At 44.1% G+C, this 9,219-nt stretch overlaps 1 protein-coding gene across 1 annotated transcript in view; it reads right to left on the bottom strand.

The window, feature by feature from the left end:
- Positions 1-6,643, bottom strand: part of CDH11 (cadherin 11) — an 85,037-nt gene extending 78,394 nt beyond the window's left edge. The window contains exon 1 of the mRNA XM_015406969.1: positions 6,581-6,643. The gene's annotated coding sequence lies outside the window, so the exon portion shown is untranslated. The remainder of the gene's footprint in view (positions 1-6,580) is intronic.
- Positions 6,644-9,219: the final 2,576 nt, after the last annotated feature.

Here is a 9,219-nt window from a genome sequence, read left to right as displayed (position 1 = left end):
AGAGGGAGATAAAGAGCAGCGTGGGGGGGGGGGGAATAGGTCAGTATACAGAATAGACAAAAAACAATTACAGATGTTCACAAATAGCAAGTCCAGTCCACTTCCTCATTCAATCCAAAAGGCGCCGATGTTTGTAGTTGGTAAATCCAAAACAACTCTCTCCTCAGGGGCACTCTGCACATGTTCGGGTTGGTAGTCTGTAGCTGTTTATCCGTATGTCCCAAGTCCAGAAAATGGTTTACTAATGGTGCAGAACGTTTATGCAATCTAATGCAGCTTCGGTGTTCACCTATTCTAACTTCTACAGGTCTAGATGTTTGACCCAAATACAATTTACCACAAGGACATTGGATACAGTAAATCGCTCCTTTGCTTTGACAGTTGCAAAACTCATCTTAATTTAGGCCGCTCATATTATGATACTTTCCCCGAGTAATATGCATTTCTAAAGCCTTATTTATATGCAAAGAAGCACATAGATTTCAGAAAACTCGACCATATTCTGGGTTCACTAATATTTCCTATTAGAAATTCATCCCTGCAAGTCTGAAAAATTGTCTAAATAATTAGGAAATTAATAGAGGCATAATAAGACTCATTGAGGGAAATCAGCAGAGATCCTTTCAGGGCGCATGCACACATTTTTATATATATAAAAAGTTCACTCCGTCAGATACCAAGTTAATGTTGCCACTCTCGGCGGAATCTTTCTTGCCTAGCCTAGCCTTCCGGAAGGCACACAGCTTCCCAGAGGCAAATGCTGAAGTGATGTTCTTGTACAGCAATTCAGTGTTTAGATATGGGGTCAGTGTACTGAGTCAAACACAAAAATTGCTCATCCAGTAACAACTTCCAGTTGGGCTATCAGAGATTGTACAGAGAATATGTCTATTGTGTCAGATATTTCGCTTTTCACTGGAGATTATTTATGTATTCAATATTTTCCATCAATAAACCACACATGAAATCTTATGCTTTGAATAAAATTTTGTTGGTCTTAAAGGTGCCACTGGACTCATTTTTCCCCCTGCTGCTTCATACCAACACAGCTATCCACCTGATTCTATACATAATACTGCGATGAAGTGATTGCATTTATACCCTGCCCTTCAGTACCCAAAGGATTCTCAGAGTGGCTTACAGTCTCCTTCCCTTCTTCACAACAGACACCCTGTGAGGTAGGTGGGGCTAAGAGCTCTCTCAAGAACTGCCCCTGAGACAACAGCTCTGAAATAACTTGTAACTGACCCAAGATCACACCAGCAGCTGCATTTGCAGGAGTGGGGTATCTAGGGCTCTTTTTGTAGCAGGAACTCATTTGCATATTAGGCTACACACCCCTACAGAGCTCTTCTTACAGGGGCTACTGTAAGCTCTTGGAGGATTGGCTACATCAGGGGTGTGTGGCCAAATATGCAAAGAAGTTCCTGCTACAAAAAGAGCCTGCTCCTAACCATTACACCAAATGGACTCTCATTGAGAAATCAAGTGATGCACATGTATGTGTGACCTAGCTATGACACAATATCAGCTCCAGTCTACCTAGTAATGGGTCCTCAGGAGTTCTCCCATCCAGACACTATCCCAGATTGAATTTTCCACTAGCAGAAGGGGAGGAGTAAATTTCTATCAGTTCCCCTTTTCTTGGTATAGATCGCAGATTTGTCCCTAATCCCATTTCAGAGGGTCCACTACCCCCTGGGGGCAGCATTTGAGAGAGATGTACCGACTGCGGGGGGGGGGGGGAGGCAGGAAAACTGTGTTCCACTAGCAGAAGTGTCTTGCATGAGTGGAAAACTTAGTCTGGCTCCAACCCCATGTCTAGTCTGCAATTCAATAGATTCTAGTTTACTGCTATCATGTTGCCTCTAAACGTTAATTTAAAAAAGGCTTGCAGTTGCCTAGAAATGAATGCAGCTGGTATTGCTTAGAATACCAATCAAAGGGTAAACTATAATTGCTTTAATTTGCCAAATGAGTTTCACATATGCAAGCATAATATATTGCTAACCATGGGTGGACTCCGTCTCATGTTCACTGTATTGTTACTACTTATTATTGCATTTTGAGTATCACATTTCCCCCCATCCTGGAGCTCAAGGAGGATTATATAGGGTCCTCAGGAGTTCTCCCATCCAGACACCATTCCAAACCAGCCACAACAATGTCGCTGCATCATGTGCCCTTCCAACTAGACTCTTAACCACAGTCAGCAATGTGAAGGAACCCCATCTCTACAAAGAGCTCAAGACCATAGCCTCTGACCACAAATTCTGAGCCTCTTGCATAGGAGAACTATGTGCTTGTTCAAGATTTCTTCTATAGTATTTTCCAGCCAACTCTGTAGCAGCATCACACTGGAATACCCAGTCCCAAATATTGGTACTGGCCAGCCCATGAGGACACCCAAGTTACCGCCAGATAAGGAGGAGCAGTGGAGAATATTGCTGTTGCAAGCTACCCAGGTAGCATCTTTCTGCATCATTGCAAGACATGTCCTGAAAAGTAGACTAGTAGTATGATTCCTTTGCTTTCTCTAGAATCTAAGCATGATAACATATGCACATGCCCTGATTCAAGGCATGCCAAGTTCTGACCGCATTAGAGCCACTGGAGTGTCTCAGGGCAAGACTAAAATTCTCCTTAGAAAGAGATTTGGGATGGAATCCAGTTTTTTGACCGGGTGATCTTCCAGCCCTGAACTTCTGCACTCTGTGTGATCAATTGTAATGGCTTTTGGCCATAAACAGTAAATGCTACCTCATCACTTCTCTTGTGGGGCTCAGAGTGGGAAGAGCCCTATGATACCAAATGATACATGCTACAAAAAAGAGAATCTTGATGTGATTGTGGGGGTTCACTGATATGCATATTTGCTCCTGTGCATTGGTAAAACCCTACATGAAAAGAATCTCAACAGAACTATATGGACCATCACACTATGATTGCTCTTTATGGACCATCACACTATGATTGCTCTTTAGAGTTTTATTCACGTATCCATGCATACTGGCAATGCAGAAGAGACAAAAAAAACTGAACACATGAAGGGGGGGGGACTGTGGCAAGTGGCACGTACAAAATGTTCCGTACAAAATGTGTCAATTAAAAACAACAATCCATCATTGCTTTTTTTTTAAAAGGCTAAGCAGATCAGAACTGCAAAACACTGAGGAAATATTTGGGAACTACAAATTCAAAATCATCCCTAACCAATTCCTATGTAAAGATTTTGATGTCTGGTTTTTGACATCTTCATTTCTGGTACTAGCAAAGGCAAAACACAGACAGTGAGAACTTTCAAGAAACTTGATGGAACATTTCTTTCTGTATTTTGTCTTCATAATAACCTGAAAGCTTCAATTTTGACTGTTCTTCCATGATTTAGGTACTGAAACAGGAAATTTACATTCCTGAATGAGCACAGTAGGACTGAAATCAACTCAGACAAAAAAAAAAACACCCCAAAATGAAACAGAGAACATAAAGGGCCATATGGACACCCAGGTTTACATGACAATCAACAGAAGTGGTGCTTGTTTGCTCTTCTTGGCAGGGAAGCTATTGAAATTCCTGACAGAGTGGACATCTAAAATCACCGCCTGGGGAGCCTTCTTTTGGAAATCATTACTTCCACAGTTACTTCTACCGGCTTTCAAATTACCTAAGAAAATCAATAGGAAGCCTCTCAGAACTAGATGCTGCTTTACTCAAAGTAGATTTGGGGGGGGGGGTTATCTTGCCATGTATATTGAGTTCTATCCCTTTTTTCCCCCAAGGCAGAAATGGAAGATGTTATGTGTGATGTAAGTGATGTCACTTCTGGTGATACCATGACACTCCTGAAATTTGCTCTATGGCTTTTACCGCAGAGCTGTGTGAAATCCTAGAATGTCATGACATCATTTCCTGGTTTCTCTAATCTTTATTTTCTTAATATTTTTTCTCCTGCACAAGCCGTTGGTTCAAGAGCACGGTTAAGCAATATGGCAATTCCATATACTTTTTTTTTCAAATTGCGAAGGGTTGTAATACACAAATCTTATTTAGCAAATTTCTAAGAGTACAGAAAATTCCCTTGACTTCTGTCAAAGGCCTTCTTAGGTTTGTCAAGTCAGGGTTAGGATGTTCCTGGGGATTTGGCAGCAGAGCCTGGGGAGGGCGGGGTTTGGGGAATAGGGTTGTCACCTCTGGGTTGAGAAATACCTAGATATGTTGGGGGTGAAGTGGGTTTGCCATTCCCCTGATGGGGGTGGGGGTTTACCCACTTTCAGGGCCCACAATCCGCTGGCTGGTGGGGGGGGCGCCCCATCCCCAAAGAGTCACGCTCTTACCAACATGTTGCAGGGCATGTTGTTCAGGGGGAAATCTAGCTTTTGAGAAAAACCTCTATAGTTACCATAGAGTTTTTTCTCAAACAATAGAGCATCCCCCCACAACGTGCCCTCCACAATGCCATCACTTCTGTGTGATGTCATTGTGGTGTGTGTGTGCTTCACATGCATGCAGAAAACTCCAGAGCGTGGAGAGGGACACACACACACCCCGCCAGCAACCAGGTAAGACCTGGGAACCCTAGGGTGAAGCCTGGGGAAGGTGTGGTTTGGAAATGGGAGGAACCATTCCATAGAGTCCAATCTCCAAAGCAGCTATTTTCTCCAGGAGAACTGATCTTGGTCATCTGGAGATCAATTGCGATAGTGGGAGATCTCCAAGTACCACCGACAGGTGGCAACCCTAGGCCTTCTCCACAACCAGCAATAAGACAGAATGCAGGGAAGGTCCTTCTCTGTGCTACATACAAAGAACACTGACCTGGATGGCCCAGGCTTGCAAGATCTCAGAAGCCAAGCAGGGCTGGTCCTTGTTAGTATTTGGACAGAAGACCACTACCGAAAAAAATCTAGGAATGCTACACAGAGGCAGGCCACAACAGACACCCTGTGAGGAAGGTGGGGTTGAGAGACCACTGACCCAAGGTCACCCAGCCTGCTGCATGTGGAAGAGTGGGGGAATCAAACCCAGTTCTCCACATTAAAGTCCACCGCTCTTAACCTGTCTCTTAAACTAGCAAATCCATTTCACTGATGATGCGTGATAGCGCCTACTGCAGCCTCTCTTTAACAGCAAATGAATGCCATCTATATTCTCCTGTGCAGAGATATTTTTTTTCAAAGGGATGTTGTAATGCACAGGCCATTTAGCTGCCAGAAATGAGATTATCAACACCCAAGGACATTTTGAGCAGAAATGAAGCAGCTGTCAAGCAGAACACCACTACCCTGATTGTAAAACAATCTGAATGAGTCAGCTAAGCAGTGAGCTTTAATGTCATAGGCCTGCACGCTCTATTATGAGCATTACAATGGAGGGGGTAACGTCAAACACTGCTAAGAAGGCAGTTGCCAACACGATGGCTGATACAATGTAGAAAAGGTTGAGCATGTCCAAATGTGTAAATCCTTATTGCTCAAGAACTTGCATGCGCATTGATAGGGGTCCTGTGAGACCACAAAGTCCAAACGGCTACAAAACAGACGGTGCAACTGAACGGAGAATGGTTTCAAAGCAGCACGAACAACGGGGACATGAGATGCCTCCTTATCATAATAGCTTCGCACTCCCAGCAGTGCTCTTCAGTGTTTAGTCGGCAAGTGTGAATAAAACAAACTCTTGTGCTATACAATATGGGAAACAAGACCAAAAAAAAAAAGCGAAAACTGATGGTTCTGAAACAGGCAGCAATCCGTGGAATGAATAAACATAAAAACAGATGACAAAAAGCTACAGGGACTAATACAGGGTTGACAGGCACTGGCAATGGATGGGAGATGGAGGCTGGTGGGTGCTTAATAGGGTTGCCAGCCTCCAGGCAGTAGCTGGAGATCTGCTATTACAGCTAATCTCCTTGTGTGTGTTAAGTGCCACCAAGTCGCTTCCAACCTATGAACTGATGACCTCCAAAACATCCTATCACGGACAGCCTTGCTCCGGTCTTGCAAACGGCGGGCTGTAGCTTCCTGTATTGAGTCCATCCAACTCATGGTGGGTCTTCCTCTTTTCCTGCTATCTTCAATTTTGGGTCTTTGCCAGTGACTCTTGTCTTCTCATAACATGACCAAAGTATGATAGGCTGAGTTTGGTCATTTTAGCTTCTAGGGAGAGTTCAGGCTTGATTAGATCTAGAAGCCACTTATATGTCTCTTTGGCAGTCCACAGTATCCGCAAAAGTCTCCTTCAATACCATATTTCAAATGAAATCATATCATTTCTAATATGAGCACTCTGTTATTTATTAAACTATCTATATCTCACTTTTCTCCCCAATGGGAACCCAAAGTGGATTATGTTCTCCCTCTCCCCCCCAACAACAACCCTGTGAGGTAGGCTAGGTGGAGATAGTGACTGGCCCAAGGTTATCTGATGTGCTTCCATGTGGCAGAGTGGCAATAACCTGGGTCTCGCAGATCCTGGTCTGATACTCTGAGCACTGCGCTGGTTCTCCATATAGCCTATATTTTAATATTCTGTATGTAAAATCACACTGGCAAGGGCAAGTTTCTGTGATCAGGCATCTTACCTTTACCCACTGGACACCTGTTGCCAATTGAAGAAACATATTCTACCCAATGGAACAAGCTGGTGGTGCCAAGAGACGTTTCCCATTCAGTGCTGCCGCAAATCCAAGAGTCCAAACCTTGCTGCAAAAACAGGAATGAAAAGGGGGGGAAATGTAAAGAAGCTCAGATGTAATCCAAAGTGACAATATGTGTGCAATAAAGAAAAGCAAGCCTTTAAAGTTACCCCTGGACCCCAGGGAGACTGTGGAGGAGGAAGAATATCTATATGCCAAGATTAGAATTAACAAGCGACCAATACAGATGTATTATTGGAAAAAAATGTTCCCATAATTAAAGGGCTGGCGGCCATGTCAATATCCCACATGTTGTTCTTCAGGACAAGCAGACTCTCACGAAAGAAAAGGCACTCTGGGAACATTTCCATGCGCAAGAGAGACCACAAGCAAAAACAAAAATTTAAAATGAAATAAAAGCAAAGAATCTCATCTGTAGGAATTGACAGCCGATTAGCCGAAACTGCTGGCTCCAGAATTTTTTAAGCGCTGGAAGGCAAATTAGCATAACCAGGTTTGTTCTTTTGTCTGAAGTGGAGCTTTTACCTAAATGATCAAGAACCCAATACGGTACGGGGCTTTTATGTTTGTACCATGGAGATCTGGTTTCATATCTTTGCTTGCGGCAAAACAGCATGCTATGATGGAACGTGAGGCTGCTGGCAAAAAGGGCAGCCATGTGTTGTGTTTCCTCTCCTTCATATCCAGCACCCACATCCCCCATATCCCAATGGCACTATGCTATGCATTTCTGTGGCACCACCAAGCCAGTGGTGTGGTGTAGTATGTGGGGGCATGCACGGCAATATATAGGTTATGTTTCTAACTATGCAAGGGATAGAGGGCACCAGGCTTGTGTAATCAAGCTTTTTTTTAAGGAACACTACAACCCATCAATAAGAATCTCTCTCTCTCTCTCACACACACACACACACACACACACAAGGTTCACAATATATCAGCCTCTTGAGTCACATACTGGAGAAATCTGCTTACACAAGAACAAAAACATATATTAGGTAGTCAACATTAGAAATGTTGGCATCAAAAGTATCACACCCACTGGAGCATCCAATGAATAGTACCATTTTACAGATGAATCACTCTGAGGCCATGGGATTAGCCCCAAACGAGCCAATACATTCGGATGCAGTGCACAGCATTTCTCAAGACCCAAGTCTCCAGCAAGACATCAACTGGGATATGGTTTCAGCACCATGCTTCATGTACACAATTGCCACAATGGTGAACCTGTCAACAGGGCCTGAACTATCAACCCCTAAGTGATGACTGGGTGATGGATATGTTAATCAGCCCACCATGTGGGAGAAAGATCCTTCAAAGAAGCTGCCTCTGTAGGTACAGAGGAAATTTCACATGATATGTTATTGTGATTTATTAGGGAGCGGTACAAGGCAATGTGTATGTGTGGGTGAATCTGCATCATGGTCCAGTATGCCACAAGCATTACTTCAAGGATAAGGTTGTTGTTTTCTTACAAGAACTCTCCATTCTGTTTCTCTAGGTAAGACCATAGAAACTCCAGTGATTCCTAGAGAGGTATGAGATCACTTCCAGGTTTTTCTCAGAAGTGACGTAATGCCATCATACTAATAGCATTTTTTAAAATATATATATTTTTCTCCCACTGGCCAATAGAGCAGATGCAGGGTTGCTGGCAGGAGGTCTCCTGCCAAAGCAGGAGATCTGGAAGCCCTACCATAAGTGTATAGTGTAGATATACCCTGAGAGTGGATTAGGCATGGAGGCAACATTCTATTGAGGAGTTCAAGGAGTAACTAGTGCTTCCCTCACCCGACATTTCTTTCCGTTACTTTCAGTCAGCTAACTTCCTGTCAGAGTGTATTAATGTCCTATCAAATGGACAGAAGCTTTAGAATGGCAAGATTGTGGAGATACTGGGGGGGTGGATTTCGGGGAGGGATCTCAGCAGGGACATGAGGTCACAAAGTTCACCTTTTGAATGGAGTTTCCAGCCCTGTGCTGGCAAATGCCAGGATATTTGGGGGTGGTGCCTGGGGAGGGTAGAGTTCAGGGAAGATGTGATGTCACTTCCGAGAGATGCTCTAGGAATTTCCCCTGTCTTTATGGAGCGGCATGGAAGATGTGATTTCCCACAAGCGCTGCTCTGCGCTCACTCTTCTCTTTGGCCCGATGGTACGTGTCAATTTCACACAAGCTGCTGCGCGACCGCATTTTGCCCTGCAGCTTCGTGCGATTTTCCCCGCGTCTACTCAATCCTGTTTTTTGAGGATTGAGTAGACGCGGGGGAAATCGCACGAAGCTGCAGCAGCTTGTGTGAAATTGACACGTACCATCGGGGCAAAAGGGAGGAGTGAGCACGGAGCAGCGCTTGTGGGAAATCACCCTTAATGTCACTTCCAGGTAGAGGATAGCTGTACATGATGCTACTTCCAGATGTTGTCCTAGGAATCTCCCAAGAGATGATGGAACTTTCCTAAAGATCACCATTCCCCTCCCCAAATTTTCTCCCACTCCTCACATTATCAAGGGCAGGGGACTGTGATTAAGGGCCAGCGACTGTGCACTGCCACCAAGCAAAC

Source organism: Gekko japonicus, unplaced genomic scaffold, assembly GCF_001447785.1.
Source record: "Gekko japonicus isolate JY-2015 unplaced genomic scaffold, Gekko_japonicus_V1.1 scaffold1572, whole genome shotgun sequence".
In the NCBI taxonomy this organism is placed as follows: Eukaryota; Metazoa; Chordata; class Lepidosauria; order Squamata; family Gekkonidae; genus Gekko; species Gekko japonicus.
Note: the sequence above shows the minus strand (reverse complement) of the source record. Positions and strands in the feature narration are given on the sequence as shown.